The sequence below is a fragment of the Anomalospiza imberbis genome, chromosome Z (genome assembly GCF_031753505.1).
Source record: "Anomalospiza imberbis isolate Cuckoo-Finch-1a 21T00152 chromosome Z, ASM3175350v1, whole genome shotgun sequence".
NCBI lineage: Eukaryota > Metazoa > Chordata > Aves > Passeriformes > Viduidae > Anomalospiza > Anomalospiza imberbis.
The window spans coordinates 64,124,769-64,144,871 of NC_089721.1; the positions used below are offsets into that span (position 1 = coordinate 64,124,769).

Consider the following 20,103-nt stretch of genomic DNA (forward strand, 5'->3'; position numbering starts at 1 on the left):
AGGTTACATTAAAATTACCTAGCTGTTGAAATTAAGAAGTACAGTTGATTATTTTCTTTCTAGCTTGTCCTTGCTAAGTACCTAGAGGGTAGAATTTCAGTGAGAGTTAACTGGATTCCTTTCAAAAGGCAGCTGTTGATCTTTCCCTCTTTAGGTTTCTTTTGCCCGAGAAGTGAATGCCACTTAGATGTTTTTTGTTTAGATTCTTAAATACTGTGATAAATGTTAGAGTCTGTTAAGTTTCAACTTTCTATTTTTATCCATTAGTAAACACTATACCAGAAGTGGGTGTGAAGGACCCAGAGAAGCTGAGGGAGTTCTGCTTTTATTCAACAATTTTAGCTTTCATAACTGAGCATTTCAGCTCATTTTGTAGGGTTGTGTATGTACTGTTTTGGGGTTTTTTAAGAGCTGAGAAAAACAGGCTTACGCAACTTAGTTTGCATAAGTGCAGTGAGTCATTCATATTTTATTTTTGTGTGCTTCTGTGTGTGTGTGTTGTATCGCTTTATATAACCTGTCTTTGAGAAAGTACTACTGTGAATAAGTACTACTAAGAATATATTTCTCCTATAAAATAAAAAAAGAAATATGCCTGTTAGGAAGGTAGCTGCTTCTTGGTGATGTCTCCTCATAGATACTTTTCTCCAAGAGGGCACTTTGGTGATTCTTCCTAAGGCTGTGGTTCTCCAGTGTCAGAGTTTATGATGTGTAAAGAGAAGGCCAGGTAGCTCTATGCTTCCCTTTTTGTGAGCAGAAAAAAGGGAAGCATACACACACATCTATATCTATCTATCTACCTATCTATCTCTATTTGTGAGATTCAAGTGTGTGTAGTCCTTTCAGCAGCTATAGCTTCTGCTTCCTACCATCCAGGGAAGAGTGAAGCTTCCAGAACAGTGTACCTCTGTGCATTGCTGAAATAAATTTGAGGCTTAAATCCTTCACATAGCTATCAGACAGGTGTCCTTCACCAGGCTTGTTTACAAAGAAGCTGGAAGGCTTAATCTTTTTTGACACTGCTTCTCTGCTCTTTATGATCAAGCGTACCGTGAACATCTGGCTGCACAGGGTCTATTGTTTGGAAGTATTAAGTGTCAGTACTCTTTAAGTGCTAGAATTGCTGTTTTATTTTATTTTGTGGTTATGTGTTTCAGTTGTGATTTTCTTTGACGTCTGATGGATGATGCTGTGACTGTGGCATGGAGCTCACTGTTAGTTTTCCCAGAAAGGAGGAATGTGGTTCATGGTGCAGAGGTGGGTACATAGGTCTTCTTGCCCATGGCTCTTCAGACCCTTGCTACGTATCTCCCCCCAGCTCTCTGCTGTGCCATCATGTTTCCTGATCTGATGTGCATCCTCTCCATCCATGCTAGAAATCCCTGCTGGCATCGAAAGTTCTTCACAACAGCTTCATGCTGATTACTTCCATGAACACTCAGAAATCCCTCCACTCTGCCCTGTGTTTTACCAAATCAGATTGAGGACTTCTTTCTTTCTATAACCCAATTCTTATTTCCATTAACACACATCACAGTTTTTATTTTATTTCAGTGCTATCCTGCATTTGATGCAAGCAGCATTGTTCATTCTTCAATGGCAACATTTTAATGACTCCAGTAATCACTAGAACAAAGAAACTGCGTGTGCTGTCCAATGCAGAGATATTTTCAGCTGCAAAATAAGGCAGTTGCAAAATAAGTATTCTTCTACTACCTAGCTGGCAGATGGGAAGTATCTGGGGTCTGCAGAAGTGCCATGAAACATGCGGCTACTCTTTCGAATTGTCTATGGTAGTATACTTAAATGAGCTTTATACACAAGAATAAAAATTTAATTAGAATCATAGAATGGTTAGAGTTTGAAGGAATGATAAGATCATCTGGTCCCAATTCTCTCTTCCATGGGCAGGGACCCCCCTCCACTAGACTAGGTTGCTCAGAGCCCAATCCAGCCTGATCTTGAACATTTCTAGGGATGGATAACCCACAACTTCTCTGGGTAACCTGTTCCAGAGCCTCACCACTTGCACAGTAAAGAATTTCTTCCTAATATCTAATCTCAGCCTACCCTCCTTCACCTTAAGGCCATCATTCCCTGTTGTCCTTTTCCTAAATGTCTTTGTGAAAAGTCCCTCTCAAGCCTTCCTGTATGTCCCCTTTAGGTACTTGAAGGCTGCTCTAAGGTCTTCCCAGAGTGTTCTCTTCTCTGTGGTAGGAGAGGTGCTCCAGACCTCTGAAAAATTAGTGGCTCTTGTCTAGATCTATTAATGTCTTTTTTTCTGCTGGGGACCCCAAAGCTGGGTGCAGAATTCCAGGTGGGGTCTCACCAGAGTAAAGCAGAGGGGCAGAATCCCTTCCCTTGTCCTTCTGGCCACGCTGCTCTGGATGCAGCCCAGTATGCAGATGGTTTTCTGGGCTGTGAGTGCACATTGTTGAATCACATTGAGCTTTTCATCCATGAACACCCCCAAGTTTTTCTTCCAAGGTCTAGTCTCAGTCCACCATCATTAAGAAATTGGTTTCATGTGAGGAATTGTAGTACCTGTCTAGCTTCAAAAATATGAGCAGATTTCATCAATATCCTTACATGTGTAAAATCAGCCATACACTTAGATTCCTTGTTTGATTGATGTTCAGAAGAACAGCAAAACTGGTTTGGTCTTTAATCCAATTGACATGCCCAAAGACAAAAATACTGGGTAGGAGTCATATAAGATATAACAGTTTCCTTCAATAGCTCTTGAAAATAAGTAATCTGCTTCAATCAGCAGATAATAATTGGTATGATATCTGGAAATAAGAAGGATCTCTGAACTTGTGGAACCCTCTGCAAATTAGAAAAAACATTCCTACTCACACACACAAAAGCTATAATTGAAAGTAACTGCATAAATACCCTTTTGCACACAGTTGTAGACAATCTCTACATGGGCATAGTAGTTATTCTCAGCACTGCTTGATTGCTTTGAATAACCCCTTGTATGAGCAGACAAATAACCAAATTGCCTGTGCCTTTGTATTAAACTGACCTCAAATATTAGATATCAGAAATGGGAGGCTCTTAAAAATAAATTACATCTATTTTTTAACATTAATTCCTTTGTTTCTCATCAGTCCTTCGTCCCTAATGGGTGTTATCCTTGTGCACTTTTTTATACCCATGCTGCATTAAGTCATTGCAGAGTCACAGAATGGGTCAGGTTGGAAGGGACCACAGTGGGTCATCTGGTCCAACCCCCCTGCTCAAGCAGGGCCATCCTAGACCACATGGCACAGGATTGTGTCCGGATAGTTCTTGAATAACTTCAGTGAGGAAGACTCCACACCCTCTCTGGGCAAACTATACCAGTGATTAGTCACCTGCACAGTAAAGAAGTTCTTCCCCAAGTTCAGGTGGAGCTTCCCATGCATCAGTTTCTGCTCCTTGTTCTGTTGCTAGGCTCCACTGAGAAGAGCCTGGATCCATCCTCTGACACCTTTCCTTCAGATACTGACAGACATTGATCATGTCCCATCTCAGTTGTCTCTTCTCAAGGCTGAACAGGCCCAGCTCCCTCAGTCTTTCCTCAAAAGAGAGATGCTCCAGTCTCTTGATCATCTCTTCATAACCTGGATCTGCTCCAGGAGCTCCATGTCTCTCTTGTACTGAGGAGCCCAGAACTGGACACAGCACTCCAGATGTGCCTCACCAGGCCACAGTAGAGCATCAGTATCATCTCCCTCAACCTGCAGGCAATGCTCTTCCAAATGCACTCCAGGATCCCATTGGCCTTCTTAGCCCCCAGGACACACTGCTTGCTCATGGACAGCTTGTTGTCCACCAGGAACCCCCCTCCTTCTCCACAGAGCTGCTTTCCAGCAGCTCAGCCCCAGCCTCTGCTGGTGCCTGGGGTTGTTCCTCCCCAGGTGCAGGGCCCTGCATGTATCTTAGTTGAATTTCAGAAGTTTCTTCTCTGGCCATCCCTCCAGCCTCGAGGTCCTTCTGAAGGGCTGCACATCCCTCTGGGGTATCAGCCACTGCTCCCAGCTCTGTGTTATCAGTGAAATTGCTGAGGAGGCCTCTGCCCTTTCATCCAAATCACTGACAACTGAACAATACTGCGCCCAGTATGGAACCTTGGAGGACACCACTAGCGGCAGGCCTTCAGCTAGACCTTGTGCCACTGATTACAACTCTCTGAGATCTGCTATTCAGCCATTTCTCAATATACATTGTCCATAGAAGTCAATAATCTAAGCCAGCCATCTCAATGTACCACATACAGTATCAGGAATTCAAAGTCTTGCCAGAAGTTGAATGTCCACTTGCATTAAAGGGTGGTCCTGTGAATTCTTTGTAGAATGCACTTGTGTGCACTGTAGACACAAAGATAAGAGACTAGAGAATTGGGGTGGGCTGAGCACACAAGATCATATGTTCTATTCATGGAAATATACCCTCTTTCTTAAAAGTCACTGAAGCTTGAGTTGAAATTAAACATTTGCTTCCTGCTAATACCATTTTGCAGATTTTTTCATATACTTTAGTAAAGAATCAAATATTTTACTACTTACAGAAAGAAATAATTAACAGCCAAAGCATTAAAGGAAATAATTAAAACTTTACAAGGCTCAAATTAATCTTTCTCAGTTTTTCTCTTGCATGCTGATCTGACTGCTTGAAAATCAGACTCTAGAACTAAATTTTTAGTGACTGGGTTTTAGAAATTTCACAGAAGTTCTTAAAAAACAAGTTAACTTTCTATAACCATGATAAAGTAGGAATAATTACACTTTAAGTGACTCTTATGATAAGTTTCCAGATGCCTGAAGTAGAAATCTGGGTTACAACTTCACTGAGCAATGATGTAAGACATCAGTACACTGCTTTATTCCAGATAAAGTAAATTGCCCTCATCCTACCAAAGTCAAAGGAGTGATCCTGCTCATGGCCATGAGTTTCTTCTGAGCTTGCCTGAACTTTGCAAGTGATATGTTTTCTCTGCATAAACTAGAAGGCTGGTTAAGGTTTTTAATACATTCTTTACTTACTGACTTGCCTTTGCCTTCTCTTCATCTTAATGGAATTTTTTAAATATTGCCTTTTATATGGCTGGAAAACTAACCCAATCTATTTTGGATATCAGTGAGTTGAAATTTATGTGAAACTGTGTAATTCATCTTAGCCAACTACCTTTGAGAAGTCATTGCTACTGTTTTTAAAAGTACATGGCCAACAAGTCACAGTAGCAGAATAGCATGGGGATCAGTTCTTTGCTAAAGTTTGCTTATAAAGCTTCTTTGGAAAAATTCCAGAGAACCATGGAGAATATCCTATCAGAACTGAGGAGAAGAGGATTATTTTCCGTATTCTTTGGGTGGATTTTTGGCACTAATGTAGCCTGTGATGCAGAAGCCACCCCATGCCAAGTTCCTGCAAGGTTATCAGATTACATCAACAACATATTGGAAAGCAAGTATTCAACCTTACCAGCCTTGCTCGGGGTCACAGGAATAGGCTTGAAATAATACATATGGAAAATCCTTTTTAGAGGTATGTGGGAGGGCAAAAATAAGCGTCAGCAAGCTATTATTGGAGACTTCTTGAACCATTTTTTTTATTTGTGGGCCAAATACTGCAGTAATTAAGCAGCAAAATGAAGGGAATATGCTTTGCTTTTAGTGGAAATTAACATTGGTTTTCTCCAGGCATTCAATCACTTAACTCAGTTGTCTTTTTATATTATTCAAATGTGATACACATTAGTTAAACATAAGTGGTGGAAGAATCTTGTTGCAGAATGCCTCTTGAGAGAGAAGTATGTTATAAACATTTCTACTAATGGAATATTTATGTTAATGTAAATTAACTCCATAAGGGTGGCGAACCCTTTGAAAGGTGAATGTGATGTTCCTGCTGCACAGTGATGCTTTTACTATTTTGTTTCTTTTACAGCACAAGGAGTGGTGTACAAGCTTCTGCTCTAGCCATCAAGGAATTTTCAAATGCAGATTTGGTGACCCTTAAGAATGCAGGCCTGTCACACAATGAAATATAATGCAGAATCATGTGACTCTGTAGGAGAGTAGAGCAAAACAAAGAGCTACAGCGAGCAGACAGCAGATTTACTGAGTTTGATAGTGATAATTTTGAAGTGATCAGTTGCCAAGAATATTGGGGATAAGAACCTAAGAAGGACAAGAAAGATTACAGTGATTGTCATCTCTGTTTCCTGTAATTCAAGATATGAGCATTTCCTTAAAGGTATGAGGTCTGACAAAAGCTGAAGGGATGCAGGAGACTGGTAGTAGACCTTACCTGGAAGGCATTTCCATTGTTACAGCTGAATTCAACACCCAAACATTTTTCAGGGAGAGGAAGCAATGGCTTTGTAATCCCCTATGGATAACCTGTCTGCAATATCTCAGCTTTTGTATTTTCATCTGTATATATACATAAACATATATGCATATGAACATGCTGCACACCTGAACCGTGCCGTGAGGGAGGGGGCGGGCACAAGAGCTTTAGAGATGATGGAATGGAAGAAATGGTTGCACTATCCTTTGGAAGACAGTGCAGCTGACAAGAGAGCCATGGCAGTTTTAATAGTCCCCAGCACTCTCCCTCTGCTCTTGTGCATAAGAAAAGACAGAAGCCCTGGAGGTCTGGGAAGGGCAAAGTCCAGTGAAGTTGTGCCCAGGGTTTCTGAGCACATAGGGATTTATCCAGCTGCCTGTTTTGAAGTTCCCTATCAAATGTAAGAACAGCCTGCTAAAACCACTTAGATTCTTCAGAGATTTTTCTTTTGCTTGTTTGTTTTTGCTGTATGCAAATTTGTTATTAAAATTACTTATATTGCACAAAGTGCTCTATCAACTGTGTTCTATTAATTCAGGAATGGAAGTGATAAGATCTAGTTCTTTCCAAAGAATTTGGTATGCCACATCTCCCAAATGGGATCAGATTACAAATACAGTTCAGCTCCCAGTTAGGCTCTTCAGTGAAGTGGCTAGATTTTTGACAGCACTCAGCATCCAATGAGTCTGGTGTTCATTTTCAGGAATGGAAGCTGGTGAGCTCTTCTGAAAATGTAACCTTTTGTACTTAAGTATTTGTGTGTTTTCTCCCAGTCCCATTTTCCATGAAGTTATGTGGTATTTTTTCTTTGTTATTTTCAGAGTTTGTTTCCTTGCTTAATAAACAAAACTAAATAGTTCTGCAAGAGTCCCACTGCATTTCTATGCAATGGGATTTTCATATTTTTGTGATTATTTGTTCATAATTTTGTGATTTTCATTATATTTAAACCCCACGTGTTCATAAATAAGTACACAACAGAAAACACAAATACCATGATGAGTTATACAGTAGTGATAACTCCAAGTACAATTACTAAATTTAAAATGTAAGTTGTTATTTGTATAGCCAATTAACATGAATGATGAATCACAATAAATCCACAAACACATGCTGAACTGGGATTTTTGCATATGTAAATCCATTTGCCTTAACGCCTTGTTCCTTGGATAAATATGGCAGTTTTACGTGACTTACATCTTTCCAAGAACTACAGATTAATTTCTTGCAATGGAAATCAGTATGGTAGCCTAACCCACATTCAAGAATAATCTGGAAGAGAGGAATAATTAAAGATCCTCTCAGTTTCAGGTGTTATGGAAGCTGTTAGCTTCCAATTACTGATAAATACCTGAGAATACTTTAAAAAATGTACATCATATGGCCAGACTGGTACACTGGTGATGCCAGTTAAGTCCAAGATACCTCTAAATCATTGCCACCACTGTCATCTTATCAAATAGTCTCTGTTGTTGCCTTTCCACACTGTCTTCACCCTGGCAGCTCTGCTTCCAGTCTTCATGATGCACACCATGCCTCTGGCACTGATGCTGCACATCTCTCAGGTTCTCCCTACACATTGATGCCATTTGTGAGATTCTAATTCCTGCACTTTCCAAAGACCTGCTTTCTATACTGTGCCAAAAAGGCACTCATTGCTGCATTAAATGTTCTAAGAAAGAAAATCCACTCATGCTTTCTCTTTTTCCATTCTCCTTCCTCATGTCAGCTGTCTGACTTCTATGTGTCAAGTTGACTTCTGCAGTTTGGATGAATTAGTAGCAACTCTTTTCCTTGCCACTGTAGCATGTCTGGCATGTTCCAGTGTCTTGATTTTGATATAGGTAGTGATTAATAGTTTCAACAATTACTGAACAGCTACTGGTCTGTGTCAGATGTCTTAGTGGTCTTGGCAATAAGCATGGTCATCCCGCAAAATGAAGGTGAGCAACAAGCTGTGACTTATTTTTTCTAAGCTATTTTTTAAGTGTTACCTCATCTTCCCATGCCACCCCCTTCAAGTATTCACATACTCATTGCCTTCTTGGTCTGACTCTGAGCACAGTGTCCCAGGGACTCTTTGCTGGTATTTACTGCTACACACTATTAGCACAGTGTTCTGTAGCTTGTGTCCTTGCAGCGTTCCTGATTGTGATGTTAATGGATTGCTATTCATGAAATAATAATAGCAAGGGTGGCATGAGTTGGAGAGGAGTGGAAGCATTATGCTGATCTTTATTCCCTGGAACTGGTGTCTGGTGTAATCAACAGAAAGGGGTGGGTGCGATACAGGTGGGACAGGGGTCTTCAGTGGCCCTGTTCTCAGCTGAGTTCTGCCTGTTTCATGTCTGGTGGAAGGATTTCATTCCTCAAGACAGGCTGTCTGTCTGGCCCCTTTTACAAACACTCAGATCAGTTTCAGCACATGAAAAAAGCAAAAGTCTGGTTGCATAGATCTGGAGGAGAGGCAGCAGTGCATAGCTCCAGCAGAAAGCTAACCTTTCCTTCCACTGCTCTTCTGCCTTTCCCCCTCCTCCTGCTGAGCCCTGCAGAGAGATTAGTGATCAGACTGTAAATTCCCCAAGTACAGAAAGTAGTAAACCTCCCATCCCCTCCCTAAGAGGACTTGTATGCTGACAACAGCCTCATTCAATCTGACACCTGTTTCACTTTAAAACAGGCCCCTATAAATAGAGGGAATGTAACCCTAGGTGGCATTGCAAAATATTATGAAAAACATGGCTTACTACCCTGAGAAAAAGGGGGAGTAGATAGAGCGGGGTGTGGGCAAAAAGACACTATCTACCATAAAAACCTGGCAGCTTCATGCAAGTGCTGTTGCTTTTAATTTAAATGCTCATTTCTTATTCTATTTTCAGATCCTCTCTGGGATTTTAGGAATGTTGAGACGTGCTGGTTATAAAGCCCTAAGTACAAAATGGTCACGGATGGCTGGAATGAGGCATGTTCTAATGGAAACAAATCACTTGTCAGTAAGCAGCCTTCAAACTTTTGAACAAAAGCTCAAAAGGGTCAGGGAAAAGACATTGTTTGTTGATTTAAAATGGCTGGATGCAGGTCATCAGGAAGGCATGGGCTTCAATATTGTTGAGGTAGCTCTTCAGTTCTGTGAGTTTTAAACAAGGGTAAATACTTTGATGGCAACCACAAATGGAATGAGGAACTTAAATTAAACAGAAAGCTCACACATTATAGAGTGAAGTGTGCATAATACCAAAATATAAATCACGTACCCCACTGCAAAACAGCTGCAGAACGGAGCTCAGCTGTGGGAACCACATTAAGGTATACAGACATGACTGTTTGTGAGGAAGACTATGATGTATCTACTGAAATTTAGAAAGGTGACTAGTATTCCTGTAAGTGTCTGTGACTCATTGATATTTTAGTTAGTTAAAATAGTGTAGCTTAGCCTTATACTGATTTGATGATAAATCCAAATCCCAGTTATTCACCTTTCCATAGGTTTTAAGTCTAAGTGAAATTCTTCAATGCAGTAGTTAATCTTTTCATATTTGCTTGCAAAACCCATAATGAGGTTCATGACCCCTAGAACAACTGTAATGAGGGATCAGCTCTTCTTTTTCTTGTGTAATATTTTGTGTTGCTCTGTGAAATGAAAAATTTTAGTGTATAATAAAGTGTTTAAGGTGAACGAATTACAGTCCTTGCGGAATATCACGTTGAATCTCCTAACTCTACTGTAGCTTGGTTTCATAAGAAAATTATGCTTACACAATCTTTTTTTATGATCAGTCTGTCTGTCTGCTATTTACCCTCACAAGCAGCTTCTGAACTTGTTCAGTCTTCAGCTGAATTTGAAGAGTGTGTACAATAATTATATTTTGACTAAATTTGTAGAAACTGCTTTCTCTCTAGAAGAGAGGTAGTACCTCTGCAGAAGGGAAGGCAGATAAAGAAATTGTCAGCAGTCAACATGGGACAGTACACACAGTTTTGTGCATAAAGGAACACAGTGAGGACTGATAAGGCAGGTTTGTGCACAGGTGACTAGGGAAAGAAATCTGAAGGGACAAAGGTTTGACCTCCATTAGTAACCAGGTTTCATTTCAGTGCTCATGGAATAATTTCATTTTCATATGGAAAACAGCAGCAGGAAAATAGGGAATGACTGTTGTAAAAAAAAAAAAAAAAAAAAAAAGGTATCTGTGAGCTTCAAAGTGCAGGACAGTCTTTCGGTGTTTTTGAGGTTTACTCGGCTAAGTAAACATTATTCTGCTTTCAGAGGGAAGAATCTGAGACACTTTCTTCACAGAGTTTAGAGTTGCACAAAGGCACCAAATGACTCAGCATCAACCAGGTACAGCATATAGACATTTAGGTAGCTTAGAATTGCTCAGTCATTTAGGCTGGAAAAGACCCTTAAGAGTATCAAGCCCAAACACAGCCCTAACACTGCTAAGCCCACCAGTAGATCATACCCCTAAGCACCACATCCTCACATCTTTTAAATACCCTCACGGATGGTGGTGATTAACCACTTCTTAGACAGCCAGTTCCAACTTTGATAGCCCTTCTGCTGAATACATTTTTTCCCATATACAATCCCTCCCCAAAATGAGATGCAAGTTGAAGCTGTTTCCTCTCAGCCCGCCACGTAAAATCTGTGAAAGAGGCTGACCCCCACTTTGCCACAACCTCCTTTTAGGCAGATGTAGACAGCATAAAGTCTCCCCTGAGCTTCCTTTTCTCCAGGCTAAACAACAGAGATCTCTCAGCTCACAGGACTTGCGTTCAAGACCCTTCACAACTCAACTGCCCTTCTGGACAATCTTCAACATCTCAATGTCATTTTGGAGTTAGTGGTCCAAAACTGAACACAGGATTCAAGGTGTGGCTTCACCAGTGCTGAGTATAAGAGGACAATCACTGCCCTGGTTCAGGCCAATGTGGCCAGCAGCTTACACACATCTTCACTCACCATATGTCTAGCCATGCTGAATATTCTCCTTCCCAAAGGCCCTGGAGCTCATCATTGCTCCACATTCCTGCTTTTTATGTTGCTCTTTGCGTTCTTTAAATCTTCATCTGTTGCTATTTGAAGAGGAGAGCCTTGCCTGTTCAAGCCCAGCAATCTCTTGCCATCCACAAAGGTTGTTTGTGTTGCCATGACAAGGAAAGCATCTTCCAAATGCCACTGGTTGTTTTGTTTCTGCTAGAAATGAGGCCATGCTGCTGAAGAAGGATTGCACAGTAGCCTGCAGAGAGGTCCAGGTGGTGTGGCCCAAAGCAGCCTGATACCTGAGATGGCTTTGTTTGAAGTTAACCTGGGGTTGTCCGTAGTATCCTGCTCTGTTCACCTGCCTTAAATATGGCAGCTGATAGTTGATGCTTTTTCATACTGCTCTTCTTTCCTGACCTATCCGTCATGTGAAGGACACTCTGAGACCGTGGAGAGGAGTAATCATGGAAGACACACCGTTTTTTCTTCAGATGCTGCCCTGCCTGGAGGAAATCTAAGTGACAGCTTGGGTTTCTCAGCATTAATGCAGATGGGTTCGCAAACAACTTATATTTGCATTAGAAATGGCATTACCCTTACCTACAGAACACTGCTTCAGTCCTACTGCAGCACTGAAGCTCTGTGTTGAAGCCCAGTGATCCATTGTAGACTATTCTGGGTCCTGGGGTAAAGGAGGCATGAGGCAAGGGCTAGATTTGCTTCCACTACTGTGGTTAATTTGTATATAGGAGTGCAGCAGTACTGGGAAAATTCTAAAGGCTGGGGTGGGAGGGAAGGCAGATGTACTACTGCAAATTGCTGCTGTGTCTCCCAGCAGGACAAGCAGATTTCTCTTTGCCCAAATAAGCATCAGATAGGATAGAACACTTTTAGAAAACTTAAGCCTTGATACTACATTCATTTCTGGGACAGAATTATGCCTGCTGCTCATGTGAATTGAATTTAATGTACTTGCGCACGCACACACACAGAGTTTTTGGGTTTTATCACATGGCTGCCAAAAATAACACTGAAACATGTAAGTTTAGCATGCTGTTAAAACACAATGGCACTTCATTACTGTTGAGGGCAGCTCAGGTTTCCTTCTGAGCAGGCAGTAATGGAGGAGTAGAGAGGGCAAATGAAAAGAACAGTGCAACCTCATGGCATTTTATCCTAAATGTCAGGCACGGTCAGCCTTCCCTGGTGAGTTTCCCAGTGTATGGATTTAGCATCTTTAGGAATTATCTCTCATGGTGGTCAATTCAACATAGATGAGGTAATATCAAATTGTCTGATTTGATAACCCTCCTGGAGGGTTTTTTATCCGAATTACAGCAGTTGGCCTTATAAATAATTTCAATTAGCAGAGTCTCTCTTTCCTCTGTAACTCTTACTATCTTATTTTCATAACTTGCTACTTCTCTGACTTTCAATTAACACTTCATTTACATTCTTTACTTAGACACTGTAGGTGTAACCATTTGAAATTCTTCCCTAATGTGCTTTTAGTGCTGTCACTTCAATTAGGGGCTTGGTAATGACTAACCTCTGCTCCTTTACCTCTGTTGCTACGTTGCATAATGACTTTTCAGAAGTTCTGAATTAATGCAGGTCAGTTGATAATTTGGGGCTAGATGGCAATATAGTGTCTAGAAAAATATCCATTTGTAATCTGAAAAATCTTATGGGAGTGTTGCATAATTTGAGGAATATATTAGGTCATTGACTAGAAGTCTGTAGTGTGAGAATGGGTAAACATGATTATTATCACTGCAAAAACAACAACAAAAAAGAAAGGCTGTATTTCTTAAGTAGTGTTCTCACAATACAACATCATAGTAGCTCCAGGAAATGGTAGATGTTGCAAGGAAACCCTTCTGCTCTGGAGTCCTGTCACCTTCTAATGCTCATACTACATGCTGGCACAGCACAACCTCTTCTCTGAGTTTCCTTGCTAAATGTGCCTCGTGTGGTGCTGCTGTAGAAATTCTTGCTGTGCCATTTGCTCCATTCTGATCCATTCTAGCCTCTATGCCACCCAGCAGCTGTCAACCGGTGAAGAAAATTTAAACTGCATGAGGTCACTAGCAAGTTGATTTTTAGGAAGTTGATGGAAAAAAACACATTGACTAATATCTATAAATTCTGAGTGCATTTTCTGTTTAGAATATAAGGGGAGTTTCTGCACTGATAACAAGATACTTTTTTTTTTTAGCTTATTATGTAATGACAATTCAAGATGAGATCATGATAGCAAGCCCACAGCAGTTACCAGGGAGTGTCCTGAAGCACTGAGTCGCTGGCATGATGGAGAGTGTTGTTATGAAATTGTTTTTAAAAATAATTCTGGAATTCTACCCTGCTTTTTGCTTATTTTAAGATTTGTATGCAATGTCTTGAATGTCTATGTCCTGAATTATGCTGCTAGCAGATCCCCCTAGCTGGTCAGTCCAGTAACTGTTGGCTAGTAGTATCATGTTTCCGTGTTAAAACTTTAAAAATAATTTAATGATAGCTATGTTTAGTGACACCATATTAGCACCCATATGACTTGACTCTACCTTGTATTCTGCCTGAGACCATGCAACAGCTGCGTTGTACCCATGTATGTCACATCACTTCAGGCACAGTCAAATTTTTAGAAAGAGGGAATTACACTTTCACTGATTACTACATCTCCCTCAGCTGTATAGGCTCTAGAATCACTACACAGATGCTTGAGCCTTTTTCAGTCTTCATAAACCTTTGAAGAAAAGGCATTAGAAATTTCCTAAAAGAAAGTTTGTACTGATTATTTTTAATAATATTATTCCTTTTGGGGTGGAAAACACAAATTTGGAGACAGAGGATTTCTTCTTAAAATACTGTAAGGCCTTTATTGTCACTTAAGTTCTCCAGGGCAATATTAATAGTTTATTTCTATTAAGGAAGAGTAGTGCTTTCAAAATAATAGTTGAAAGATACTGATCTTCCCACTAGAAAGTTTTTGCACAGAGAACCTCTATTGTTCAGGGACAATTATTTCTGGAAAACCTTATATCACCTGTCTTCTCTACCTACCTGCTTTGCTACACTGCTGTGATTTGCTATCACTTTGCATGCTAGTAATTCTTTTTATAGAAAGATAAAATGCAACATAGGTACTGGTGAGAATTTGCTCTTAGCTACATTGCTGACATTAAAGAATATATTCTTTTCATTTTCCTATGTAGAGAAATAGTGTTTCTCTTGGCCAACATCAAATTAGTTTTCCATCAGTTAAGAAAAGTGCTTGCTGCAGATAACAGCATGATCTCCTGATGTGGGTAGAAGTGTACTCTGTGAAAAATTGAGTGTGATACCTCATGTGTCTAACTGGCATGTAAGGCGTTATGTTTGTATTTCATAGGACAGCTAGTTCAGAGGATGCTGTTGAAAGTTTTACCCTATCTTTACCACGGGAGAGATAGGAGAACTACTTTGCCCACTCTGGTTCCAGTTCAGGTATAAAGCTGTCATGTAACCTTGAAGTTTTTGTAGCAAAAATGTCTGAGCAAGGTCCACTCAGGGCCATGTATGGATTTAACTGTCCCTGCTGCCTCTCCTTTTGAAGTCCAGGTTGCAGAGTGATTTGGTAGGTGAATCTGGTTGTGCTGTCCATTTTCACCCTGGAGAGCATGATTTTTTTAAATCTGATTTACATGACAGGCATACTTAAAAAAGTATGAGATCCTGAGGTCTCTGGTGGCAGGAGACAAAACTGAGGTATTAGTAAAAAGAACAGCTGATAATGCAATCTCTGTGATCAATCCTGTGCTGTGGTCTGTGTCCTCAGAGGGATGAGCAGCAGCCAGGCTTCTAGGAAGGCTATGTGGTCTGCCACAGGTAGCTGCTGGCTACTTTTCCCATCTTGTTATAGAATTCGTTCTGGTTAATAATTTGGTTAAAAACTATTTAAGTAGAGCAGCCTGACATAGCTTGTCAGATACAGTATTGTGTCTGGAAGTCAAAAGATGCATTTGCTCCCAGTTTTCTGTCATGTTTTGTAACAGTAGGTGAATTGCCCATGCCTCCACTCAAAACAAATCCATTGTTAGTCCTACTTGCTAGGCAGACAAATTGCTTTGAGAAGAGGCTCTATTTCAGGGTGGCTTCTACAATGTCCACATAGGCCATGGCCAAGACAGGAACCCCTATCGTGCATGAGTATCTGTAGCACGTGTCACTATTACAGTGCAAAATGAACCAATGTGCCCTTGAATGATGACTCCCCTGCTCTCTGTAACTTTCAGTAGGTTTGGGAGGTGGCTCAGTAAAACCAGTTTTCATAGAAGAAATCAGGTCTTCAGAGAAGAGAGAGGGAAATGAGAGGGACAAGAAGATTGATGCTGTTGCCTGAGTTAAGAGGATGAAATACGATGAGGTGTGGGATGTGGGGCCGAGCCTGGTTTGAGAGCAAAGGCAGTGTTTGCAACTGACTTAACATACAGCACCAAATCTGTGAAGTGGCTCAAATAAAGGTACCAAATGTTTTGCCTGTCCTACATTCCCATGGCATTTTCAACCACACTTATCTGGGCTGAGCTACCAGGGCTTAAGGACCATCATGTGTGGGGGCTTTTCACTCTCCCCAGTTTGTGACAGACCATGAACAGAGGTGATTTCTTCTCTTGCTGGAATTGAACAATCCCTGCCTTGATCCCAAGCCTCATGGGAGAAAATTGGAAAGCAGATGATGAATCTGTTTTTCCTCTTGTAGTTGTAAATGTAAAGAAAATTCAGCTGCAAGTGGAGAAGGAATATTGCAAAAATTGTGTTAGTGAGAAGAAAATAGGGCTTTTCAGTTTAAGCAAGAAGAAAAGCCGGGCAACTTCATGGGGTCATTTGCTTTTAAAAATGTGAAGAGGATTCAAGAGAAGAGTGAAGAAAATATTTGAATAACATTAGCACTTTATTTCACAGCTACCTTGTTCTCTTGTTGATCCTTCACTAGAAGTGAACTTGGGGAACTGATGGAGTTCAGTTCATTTGCTTTACTAGAAAAGTGGTTGTGGCTGATGTATACAGAGTGCTCTAAAAGGACCCATTAGCATTACAGATTGAAATGAAATACTAAATAACATGATTAAGATTATTAAATTGTCAGATTAAATACAAATTAAGGTATACCATATATTAGAAGGTAGAGAGGTGAGAATTTAGTCACATTTATTAACTTTACTCTAACAGAATCCCTTCATTAAATACCTTGATTTTTAAAGGCATTGTTTCCAAAAAGGTAGGTTAAAAAAAAAGATACTTTTAATGCACTTCATAATGGTGATATAGGGCATCAAAGTTAGCACAAGGCACTAGAGAAAAAAGATTAGATGTGTCCAAACAAACTGAAGCAGGCATTTGAGTTCCACAAAGCAAATGGACACTGCTGGCATTTACCTGCATTTATCAATTCTAGCCCTCTGACAGATACTACATGAGTAATTTCACATAATAAGAAATATCAGATACTTTAGCTACTTCACTCATTCACTTGATTTGCCTTTGCAGCTGTAGCTACCTTGCCAGTTGGCTGAGCAGCAATTCTAGGTAAGAAACACTCAGAGCAGAAACTCTTAAAATGTGGCAGCATGTATGAAAAAGAGCAAAGGACTGACTTTCTGTAGCTGCACTATCCAAGCAAGTGTTGTTTCATGGCTTTAGTGGATCACCTACAGACTTCTTCCCTCATATTTGAAGACAGGTTACTTCATGAAACAGGATACTACGGATTGTGCCTGTATCCAAAAGCAGCATAAATGCATTGCATATTGGTTTTGCTGTTTCAGAAAGCATGTTCACATACAAAGTCTTGAAAGAAGGTGGGAGCGAAGCCAATGTAGAATTAACCACACTGAATAACTTGCACATTTTCAATGAAGTCTTTCATGTATTCTCTGCTTTTCAAAAGTGAACAAGGGCCAAAACCAGCCACATCACTTGGATTTGTTATAAGGATCTCCTACTTCTCTGCAGTCTGAATCTAAGCCACTATCCTACACTTACCACATCATAAGAAACCACTAACCCTAACCATGGGACCAGTACATTCATGTCTCTACAATGTGTTCGTTACACTCATATTAATAAATGAATATATTGTTACAATGCCTGTGCCATTAAACAACACCTGTTCCATACAATGGAAACAAGGCTCTCCGTCATTAAATATATTATCTTCTTAACAAAGAACTGCACAACTGTTTGGCTAGAACTGTGAAGCAAATGGTCTATTTACATATGAAAAGAAATTTGTGTATATTTGATGAATGACAGATTAATTGCTATATATGGCAAGGAAAATGGAAGTAAAATATTTTGTATACTCATTACTGCTATTTCAAGTAAGTTGGAAAGGCCTTGATGTAGTTGTGAATGTACCTTTCTTGACCACTTCAGCTAGGCAAAGCTTACATGGGCTGCTGCAAGCATCACAAGAATAAGCTTTAATTCTAGGAATCTTAAGCAGGAAAGATCTGGTCCAATGTGTTCAAATCATCCACTACAAACACACATAAAATGGGTTTTGTCCACTTGATTTCACAGCACTGAGATGTGGGTCTTCCACCACTGCATTTAGAAGTCAGGTCTGGATTTAAATGAATTCCTGAGTGTGATAATTTTTTTCCTTTTTATTTAGTGAACATTCTTCTTTTTTCTTGTTATTCTCACTATACCTTTTAAACCACTCATAACTTTGGGTCTTGGCCTGAGATAAGCAACCCCTGCCCAAACCTCTGTGGTAGCAGTGGTGGAAAGGTTAAAGGGATAGAGCACCCCAAACTGGGTTCTACACCTCCATCAACAAGCTGCAGGATAGAGAAAGAGATGTGATCAAAGGCTTTTAGACAAGATGCTAGATAAAGACAAGGGAAATTGATAATTTTCTACTTCAGTCACCTCTGCTACACACACACATGCATGCACATACACAAACGGGAGAAGACTTTTCATTGCAAATTTCCCTTGAAATTGCTGCTGTCAGCAGTTATCTGGAGCTAAATACTAGACACGAGAGTAAAGATGCTACCCTTGCTGCAATCCAAATCTTACTGACCTGGTAGGAGGGGAAGATGGCAGCTTTGGTGCAATGCATCAGTGAAAAGGCGAGAAATAGCAGGTGAAGAGAAGGACCTAGATGGCTGGGGAAGAACAGTAGGTTCTTGATTTAGGAATATCCATGTTTAGAAGTGTTGATCTGATATGCAGAAATACTAAACCCTCAGAGCAGAAACTGATGGCAGTGAGAATCATAGTTGGCAGATATAAAGTGCTCTAGAGTACTGAGAATTGGAGCTGCCAACTCTAACTGGCCACACAAATTAGCTTACAGTATAGACAAATTTAACTTTTTTCTCACTGAAACTCATTGTTTTGTGCATCTAAAAATGCTACTAATGACATCACACTTTTAGTAAATGTATTCAGGTTTATTTAGAGGGAAAACAAAAACCAAAACAGGAAACAACGTGAACATATTATGATGTAGAAGCCAGATAAAAGCCTGAGAAAAATAAATTTTCTGTTTTGCTTGTAGGGTTTGAAAAGCATGCAGCAAATGACACCTGAGATCACATGCTGAATAAGGAGGACAAACATAAGTATTGAGTAACTGCCCATTCACTGAAAGAAGGCAAGCTTCCAGCAGAATATCTGACTGTGTTTTATATTATTTACTTGTCTATAGGTGTGAAGTGTGTAACTGAACTTGGCCACGGGAACTGAGCTTGGAGAGCATGGTGGGGGGGCTCAATTAAGAGGCAGCGAAAAACCTTAATCCTGTTGTTTAATTTACATGGGTCCAAGGGCTTGATTTTGTGAGTCTAATTATTCTTTTCACAGTTTTCTTCTCCAGTGCAGTTCATGGGTATGGAAAACAACGTGAACACTTTCTGAAAGACAACTGGCACAGCTGGTTCCTCAGCACACATGACCACAAACTGAACCACATACCGTCAGCTTAATCTTTGCTTTGGCTTGTTTATATTAGTAACCCATCAAAATGTGTCAGTGTATATACCAACTTCTTCTTCCATAAACACTTTTTCCCTCTTGTAGCTGATTTTTATATGTGCAGCATACTGCAAGTTGCATAAATATCAAGTTCCTTGTGGTACATAAGCATACCCAGGAAATAGTGATTGCCTGGTAAAGCATTTTAGGCTGGCAGCTTGGGAACTCTGTAATGAGATCTTGCACAATGTTTGTTCACTCTTAGAAGATCAGAACGTTCCTTGCCAAACCCTCAACCTTTAAGTGGAAATAGGACATATTGCCCTTCCAAGAAGATATGGATAGGCTGGCACAACTCTTCTGACATGGGCAGAGGCAAAGAGACCTAAAAGAAGCAGATATTTTCATCTAATAAGATGTGTAACCACAGTTTTACTCTTCTTACTGACTCTTGCCAGGAGGTTTGTGCATTGGTGTTTTGGAACATAATGCATAGCAACCATGTGTGGTAAAGCAAGAAGAGCTACCACGACTAGAGCTTTCATACCTGTTGAATAGAACTACAGCTCATAATAATGTGATTTGATCTATTTTCAGTTCCTCACATTATTTTTAACAAAGTACAGTTTCTCACAATCACAATGACAAATCTAATATTTAAAAACACAGCATTTTATAAAAAAAATAGGAACTGTAGTATACCAAATGCCCTAAATATGAGAAACTACTGCCCTGACCTATTTTTTAATATATTTTTTTCTGGTGTTTTATTTCTATCTCCATTTATCAAGAATATTGACAATGGA

At 40.1% G+C, this 20,103-nt stretch overlaps 1 long non-coding RNA gene across 3 annotated transcripts in view; it reads left to right on the forward strand.

Annotated features, from left to right (window-relative positions):
• LOC137464373 (uncharacterized) overlaps positions 1 to 19,973 on the forward strand; it is a 40,372-nt gene extending 20,399 nt beyond the window's left edge. The window contains exons 2-5 of one of the 3 annotated variants that reach the window (XR_010994209.1): positions 9,222 to 9,455; positions 16,349 to 16,471; positions 18,882 to 19,031; positions 19,563 to 19,973. This is a non-coding gene — a long non-coding RNA (uncharacterized lncRNA). Of the gene's footprint in view, positions 1 to 9,221; positions 9,456 to 16,348; positions 16,472 to 18,881 lie in introns of all 3 variants that reach the window. The other 2 variants (XR_010994208.1, XR_010994210.1) reach the window with 2 other exon arrangements.
• The last annotated feature ends 130 nt before the right edge of the window (positions 19,974 to 20,103 follow it).